General features: G+C 38.2%; 1 protein-coding gene across 3 annotated transcripts in view; it reads right to left on the bottom strand.

The window, feature by feature from the left end:
• tanc2a (tetratricopeptide repeat, ankyrin repeat and coiled-coil containing 2a) overlaps positions 1–7879 on the bottom strand; it is a 173275-nt gene extending 165396 nt beyond the window's left edge. For all 3 annotated transcript variants that reach the window (XM_048197802.1, XM_048197794.1, XM_048197811.1), the window contains exon 1: positions 7528–7879. The gene's annotated coding sequence lies outside the window, so the exon portion shown is untranslated. The remainder of the gene's footprint in view (positions 1–7527) is intronic.
• Between the last annotated feature and the right edge of the window lie 271 nt (positions 7880–8150).

The raw sequence follows: 8150 nt of genomic DNA, 5'->3' as shown, positions 1-8150 counted from the left end.
TAGTTTACAGCATTAGCTGAGGCAGGTTTTTTTTTTTTTTATCATCAATCAACTTGTTAAATACACCACTGTTTAATTTTAAAAAAAGAATTAAAAAAAAGAAGCAATTTTATGTTTAGTTTTCTCCCCCCAGCTGAACCGAATCCATACCAAACTGTAACTTCAATACCGAAGAACGTACCGAACCGTCAAGTTTGTGTACCATTACACCCCAGACAGATAGACGACAGACAGATAGATTAAAGTACTTTAAATGCCATTACAGTTCCTACAATATAGGTATAGATATAGGTTCTGACCACCTATTCATTTTAATAAATGATTTCAAAATGATTCACCAGTCTCTATAGCATAAGGAGACAAGCTCTACTCTCATTCCAGCAGCTGGATCTGGAGTGTAAGAAATAACAGACTTCACACTGAACAAAGCTTCTTTGGGTGGTTGGTTTCATCCAGCGAAAGCTTGTCAGATCAGAGATGGATCCTGCAGTTAACCTGCAGCCGCTGCAACACACGCCACCGGCATAACGTACTAGAAGCTTGCAGGGGGTATTCAACCTAAAACCACAGTGAGGAGGAGATGGTGTGTGCAATACAATGAAAAGAAATGAAGTCAAAGAGCCATCATATCAAATCAGAGGGCTCCAGTCGTCCTCTCCATTGGAGGTGACAGTACATAAGGCCTGGTCTTTACAAAGGAAATGCTATGTCTCCAACATTATAGGAGGAAGCTTGCTTCCAGCCACAGATGCTAAATGACATATACGCTAGCTAAGATGTATATAATGTCTATGGTCAAAGCAACTGCTCCCAGAAACATTTGAGTTGTGGTGATCACGTGGGAAACATAGGTTTGAATCCGGACATTTCTCTCTTCTTTTACCAAGAATGTTTATCTTAATCTATTATCTATTTCAATTCAATTCAATTCACATTTATTTGTATAGCGCATTTCACAATACATAAAGTTTCAAAGCAGCTTTACAGAGAATGCATGTGGACATTACAAACATGTCATACATGATCTATGACAATAAAAAGTTATAAAAGGCTTGTTTAACAGGTTTAAGATTAGTAAGGGTATTTCAAGTCACATGCTTGTGTTTGCATCAGCAGGATATCCACTCAAGAGGTGCTTCTCAAAGCAAACAGCTCAAGCTAACTAACTAAACAAATACTTCTAGGTAACAGATTGTGGCTATGGTAAGATGTTTTCCGGACTAACAATATTTGCAATAAGAGGACTTGAAAGGATAGTTCACCCAAAGATGAAAATGTATTAAAAAGAATGAATTTATCATTTACTCACCCTCAAGTTTATGAACCCACCTGTATGAATTTCTTTCTTCTGCTGAACACAAAAGATATTTTAAAGAATGTTGGTAACCAAACAGGCCCAGGGCCCCATTGACTTCCATAGTACGGGAAAAAAATACAAATAAAAATAAAAATACTATGGAAGTCAATGGGGTCTCTCAACTGTTTGGTTACCAACATTCTTCAAAATATCTTCTTTTGTGTTCAGCAGAAGAAACAAGAGAGAAATTCATACAAGTTTGGAACAACTTGAGTGTGAGTAAATGATGAACGAATTTCCAGTTTTGTGTGAACTGTCCCTTTAAAGTGTGTTTATGGTGAAGTGCCATCAATAAGGAAACAGTAGGCTAGGGAAAAATGACTTTTCATTCAACAGAAAGGAAGTGTGGGAACTGCTGAATGCTGTACATAAGCAAACAGGGATATGCAGGTTGTTGAAGGTGTAGAAACCTGACTCGTTAGGCAAATATACTAAGCAAATGATGTGGCTTCAGTAAAAGGTGCTCATATTCACAATCATTTCCTTGTGAACAAGTTGTCTGGTCGCCTTTCAATCAACAATTTACTTTTGTTTAAAGAAATAATTCACTTGTTATTCATTATTTACTTAGCATTGTGTTGTTCCAAACTAGTAGGACTTTCTTTTTTCCACACAAAAGGTGATTTCTTTTTTGGAAAAACATCGCTCTTTTGGAAAAATTGAAAGTGAATGACGACAGTGGCAAGCACCAAAATAAAGTATATGAAATAGCCCAAATGACTTGTGTGCTATATTCCAAGAAGTAGCTTTGTGTGAAAAACGGAGCAAAATTTAAAAGGATGTCTTTCATTTACTTCAATCCACACCTGTATGACTTTCTTCAGAGGAACACAAAAGAAGGTATTTGAGAATGTTGAGGTTCAAACAACACTGAAACGACTTTTATTTTATGGAAAAAAATGTTGCAAAAAAATTCTCTTTTGTGTTCCACAGGAGAAAGAAAATCATACAGGTTTGGAATGACACGAGGGTTAGAAACTCAACATTAAAGGTGCCCTAGAACTTTTTTTAAAAAGATGTAATATAAGTCTAAGGTGTCCCCTGAATGTGTCTGAAGTTTCAGCTCAAAATACCCCATAGATTTTTTTAAATAATTTTTTTAACTGCCTATTTTGGGGCATAATTAGAAATGAGCCAATTCAGGGTGTGTGGCCCTTTAAATCTCGTGCTCCACGCCCAAGAGCTCACGCTTGCCTTAAACAACATAAAAAAAGTTCACACAGCTAATATAACCCTCAAAATGGATCTTTACAAAGTGTTCGTCATGCAGCATGTCTAATCGCGCAAGTACAGTGTTTATTTTGATGTTTAAATTTGATTCTGAATGAGTTTGAGGCTGTGCTCCGTGGCTAACGGCTAATGCTACACTGTTGGAGAGATTTATAAAGAATGAAGTTGTGTTTATGCATTATACAGACTGCAAGTGTTTAAAAATGAAAATAGCGACAACTCTCTTGTCTCCGTGAATACAGTAATAAACGATGGTAACTTTAACCACATTTAACAGTACATTAGCAACATGCTAACGAAACATTTAGAAAGACAGTTTACAAATATCACTAAAAATATCATGATATCATGGATCATGTCAGTTATTATTGCTCCATCTGCCATTTTTCGCTGTTGTCCTTGCTTGCTTACCTAGTCTGTTGATTCAGCTGTGCACATCCAGATGTTACTGGCTGCCCTTGTCTTATGCCTTTCATAATGTTGGGATCATGGGCTGGCATATGCAAATATTGGGGGCGTACACCCTGACTGTTACGTAACAGTCAGTGTTATGTTGAGATTCGCCTGTTCTTCAGAGGTCTTTTAAACAAATGAGATTTATATAAGAAGGAGGAAACAATGGAGTTTGAGACTCACTGTATGTCATTTCCATGTACTGAACACTTGTTATTTAACTATGCCAAGATAAATTCAATTTTTGAATCTAGGGCACCTTTAATGTAAATATCTTTGCCAAAAAACATGTTGTTCATGACGATTAGCCTACAACAAATGAGATAATGGAAACCTCACAACAGAAAATCCTCATGCAGATAATGTTAATCTAAAATCATTTTCCATGAATCATAAAGGTAATAATGAAAGCATTTAGGTCACTTTAGTCAGCTTCCTGTTTTCCTGTAACAAATTCTATAGTCAGATCTTGCATATGGCTATAAACCAATTGTCAAGCTTCACATGCCCTAAAAAACAACATATGCATTTTAAAAGGGTTAATTAGCTAACACCAAGACAACAAAACACCAGCTAAACCAAAAAGCAAAGCCTTGGGGGTGTTAATGAGCTGACCAAGACAGCTTTATCAAACATCATCATAAGAGTTTTTATGTATCCCTGACTAATACAAACACTGGCTCAGGAAGCATCCTGGGTATGATCTAAGAATAAAATAGTCTACTGTAGATGTTCGCTTAATGAAAACTCCCTAGTGCCTGGTCTCCATGGACCAAACTAACCAATGCTGGCCTGAACACTGGGTTAAACTGACAGTAGACAATGGCATGGCAGTGAGCCAAAACAAACACAGAATTTCCAGGCCGGCCCTGACATTTGATGCATTTGATGACCCAAACTTCCTCACTTTGCAGCTCCATCACAGATATCAGAGAGAGCAGATTGCCACTGACAAATAGGTTAATTAAATCATACCCACAGGAATGTATGGGAGAAATGAGAAAATTCGAGTCTGGAGACAGACCTCAGGCGCCCCTGGAGTTTGGAGTTTTCTCTGATCAGCCTGTGGGGGCTGGTGAAGCAGATCCTTTAGGATCAGGGTGGGAATTGAACGGAACCCACCTGGACTGCAGAATCTGATCCCAAAAACCCAGTGTGATGTTGATGAAAGGCTATAAAACTCAACCCAGAGCAAAAGTACCATCCAAATCACAAGGAACCAACATAAATACCTTGCTTTTCTGAACAACAGACCATATGAAACAGTCTTCTGGAAGAGAAGCGTCTTGTATCAAGCCGTTCTATTTTCAGCATTTTTCTGTCTGGCTAAGATAGACATCACTGAGAATCCTGATAAGGGTGATGACTGAAGCTTTCAGGCATCAAAAAGTCATTTTGATGATTAAATCCCCAAAACCCAAGGAGGGAAGATTAAAAATAGTCTAATGCCTGGTTATGTGAGTGGAATAAGACATATAAGAAAAAAAAAATGATATGTGAAAGCAAGAATTAACACACAATCAACTATGAAGTGTGGCGGTAGATGAGGCAAGACATTTCAATGCGTTTAAATCACCGTGGGTTTCCACAGCTGCACACCACTCTAAGCTCCCCTACATCTGTTGCTTCTCACATAATTAAAGTGACCCCGGTCTAGAGAGCAAAAGTTGGGGGACCAAAACCCAGCAATTCACCACAGGACTCTGCTTGTGTTTCATAGTCTCCGCCTTGCATTTGCAGACTCCGCCTTTTTTAATTGATAAATTCCACAGACGTAATAGACAATTAATGAAATTGTTTCATTAGTTTCCAATCCACACACACACACACAAATATAGGGTCACTATGATTTCCGTGAGGCAGAAAACATGGACAGAATCACAGAATCCAGTCAATGTAATTTACTATATAACGCAGAATATCAATTTGGTAGAATAAATCAAAAAGCTGTACACTTAAATTGTGATATGTACTATAGGTCTGTGAATATTAAACCACAAAAAGACTGCTATTTAAACAAAGTCTGCATGTGTATCGGCCAAAACACAAATACACTCAATGATCTTCACTATAACCAGCCAAAATAAAGGTTTGGTTTAACGTGAAGAAATTATGACAGAAATATATGAATATTGTACAGCGTATATAATTTCTGGGGGTGAAAGGGCACAATTACTGTTAAAATTGTAATAAAATATTAAATTGTTAAAAGTTTTATGAATTCAACTAATTATTAAACATCCTTTTGATTACAAAAAATTGTATTTAACCATTATAATTAATTTAAAAAATATGGATTTCATAGGACCCTACAAATATATAATAAAGCTCATAGGGGGTACTTTCAAATCCCCACCCAACAAGCATCCTGGTTACAATCATATGGCAAGCAGAGACAATGTGTGCCTGGCCATGTGCAGCAAAAAGGACAAAAACAGACCCCATAAAATGTCCCCATAGGGGTGCGGAAGCTTCAAAGGCACAAATGTTAAAGAGCAACACCTGGCATGCTCGCCTTTGTGGCGAATCGTTGCCTTAGCGACAAGCCTTCTGTCTGATACTCGAATAACCGCTGGATGACACAAGATGCTTATTTTAAAATATGAGAATGACATTATGTCCCTCCATTCCATTCAATGTAAACAACACGCAGAACGCAGAACAAATTCTAGCATGTTTGAATGGCTGCTAGGTTTCAAGGGCTTCAAGAATTCTTCTTTAGTTGTGTAAAGGAAGTTATGAAAGACAAATCTTCAAGATTCGATCTGAAAAGTGACAACCCTATTCATTGTTCAGGGTCAAAACAACACGCTCTGAAATTAACTTTGGGAAAACCAATTTAAACTGTGTCAAATCTATCGGTTTCTCCAGGCCCTTTGTGCTTCCTTCGATTTTGAATTGAATTTCACTTGTCTTGTGGCTGAAATGCGGCGTATAAGAAAATATACCTCTTCTCTCCAAAACAAGAGCAAAAGTTCTCCTACTTCACTGGTGTTTAGTTAAGGACTCCTGGGCCTATTCATCCTGCTCACACACACACACTACACCGGCCAGCCGGTGAATCAATTTGCAGCGTTTAATTACGATCGGGTGATTTTCTCAGCTGATGCCCCCTAGACCAGGGAAGACATTTCTCATGTGGTTGCCGGAGACACAGCTGAGATGATTTTCTGTTGAAAAGTCTCAAGCCCCCAAAACCCAGACGGCACACTGAAATCCTTAATCACTCCACCACAGCTGCTATTACGGACAGCCAATCATGGAGAAATAAATATTAAGCACGCTAATCACTTCTAAGAATGAGTGCCACACCTATTTTATTTTTTCCAAAATGTGGGATCATTTTGGATTATGCATCAATGCAAATTCCCTCTGAAGAAGGGATAACCGTCTATGAACATATAAACGACAATCGCATGAAGTATACAATTAAAAGCCTTTGTTGGAATAAGGATATTATGTTAAAAACCACAATCAACCCGTTACGGCTAGAAGAGCCATCATCAAGGTGTGCTTATGGGCCAATGATAAGTTAAGGTAAATTCTTTGGCACTCAAGTTCAAAAGTGTGGCGCCACACCTGCCAAAGACTACTTAACATTAGGCTGGTAGTAAAGCAGGTGATCAGCTGCATGAAAGCCAATCGGTGATCTAAAGATGACAAGGCCAAGGACGTCAATACACAGTTGTGGTCTGAATTCCCACATTGCGCCCCAGTCAGTGCTGATGCAGAAGGAATTGTCCTGTTCTGTTCGCTGCATGAATTCTGCATGCACACAATAATGATGGGTTACACGTAAGGAGGGTTTCCCACCTCAAATCTCCAAGTCTCATGAGATACAAACACATTCTCCGATTAATAACAATTGAAGGATGATACTATGTATCAGTATATCTGAACAAATTTCCAGGAGGACTGGAAACCCCACTGAGATGTTTACATGCAGTTATGATAATAGCGGACCCATCTGAACTACTACTTTTTATAAATGCCTTGGAGTAATATAAATTTATAAAAAGCCAGATTTTTTATATATATATATATATATATATATATATATATATATATATATATATATATATATATATATATATATCCCAAAATCTAACATTTATAAAAATTGATTCATTTATAATACATTTAATAAAATATATATTAATGAATAATTAATACAACCAATTGATGAACGCCCCAAACCTGCCATGCGTCTGTGCCATACACTGCACGCGCAACACTGTTGCCAAATAAGAGCTGTGGGAGATACATGAAATGCTTTCAAAGGAGGAACATTAGAGCTGAAGGTCTTGACGGTCCAACCAGCACTCAGATATTAGCCTATTCATAACGTTGTAAATAAACAGAATAGTTCATTGATTTTGATTCATCAAACACGATGAACGCCGCTAGGAAACGACGCGTAACCGTCGCCCATTTCATGTCAACACGCTGTATATTACACCATATAGTCGTTTGGAGATTGGACCTACCCGTTATGTTCATATGCAGTCGTATGAATTTGGATCTGCTGCTCTTCTAAGCTGGTGTCCGTGTATCAGGAACCGCTGGAGATGAAGAACACCTTCGCCAAGTGTAAACGCTTCGTCCTTCTGTTTTCCTTTCCTATTGAACGGTAACTCCTAGTTTTCGTGCTTACCAGCCAGCACGAGGCAAATGTAAAGATCTGTGATCAGAAGATCAGCATAAATCAGGAGCGCAGCCCCGTCGCGTGCACAGACGGAAGGACCTCTCTGTGTATCAACCGTAGCGACGCGGTTCTGGTATCATTTGAAGACGCCGTGCGCATACAGCCGCTCTGCAACAGCTTCTGCGCTTGGTGGGCGGAGCTATTTTGCATTATTCATGAGGAGGCGGGGAGTACGTCTGCCTCCCATTCTCCACACACGCTGCACTTGAGCCTGATGCAGAATAATAATTAATAATAGATTAATGCTGACTTTTACACCATGTTTCAATATTTTTTAAAATTGGGTTCATTTTCTTAATTGAGTCTCTAAAATTTATATTTAAAAGACTTACTCAGCAGTTCTGTTACTTACATTTATCACTAAAGATATTTAAGATGGGGGTCTACATCAAATGTGCCAAATGT

The sequence above is a fragment of the Megalobrama amblycephala genome, linkage group LG1 (genome assembly GCF_018812025.1).
Source record: "Megalobrama amblycephala isolate DHTTF-2021 linkage group LG1, ASM1881202v1, whole genome shotgun sequence".
Classification (NCBI taxonomy): Eukaryota; Metazoa; Chordata; class Actinopteri; order Cypriniformes; family Xenocyprididae; genus Megalobrama; species Megalobrama amblycephala.
Note: the sequence above shows the minus strand (reverse complement) of the source record. Positions and strands in the feature narration are given on the sequence as shown.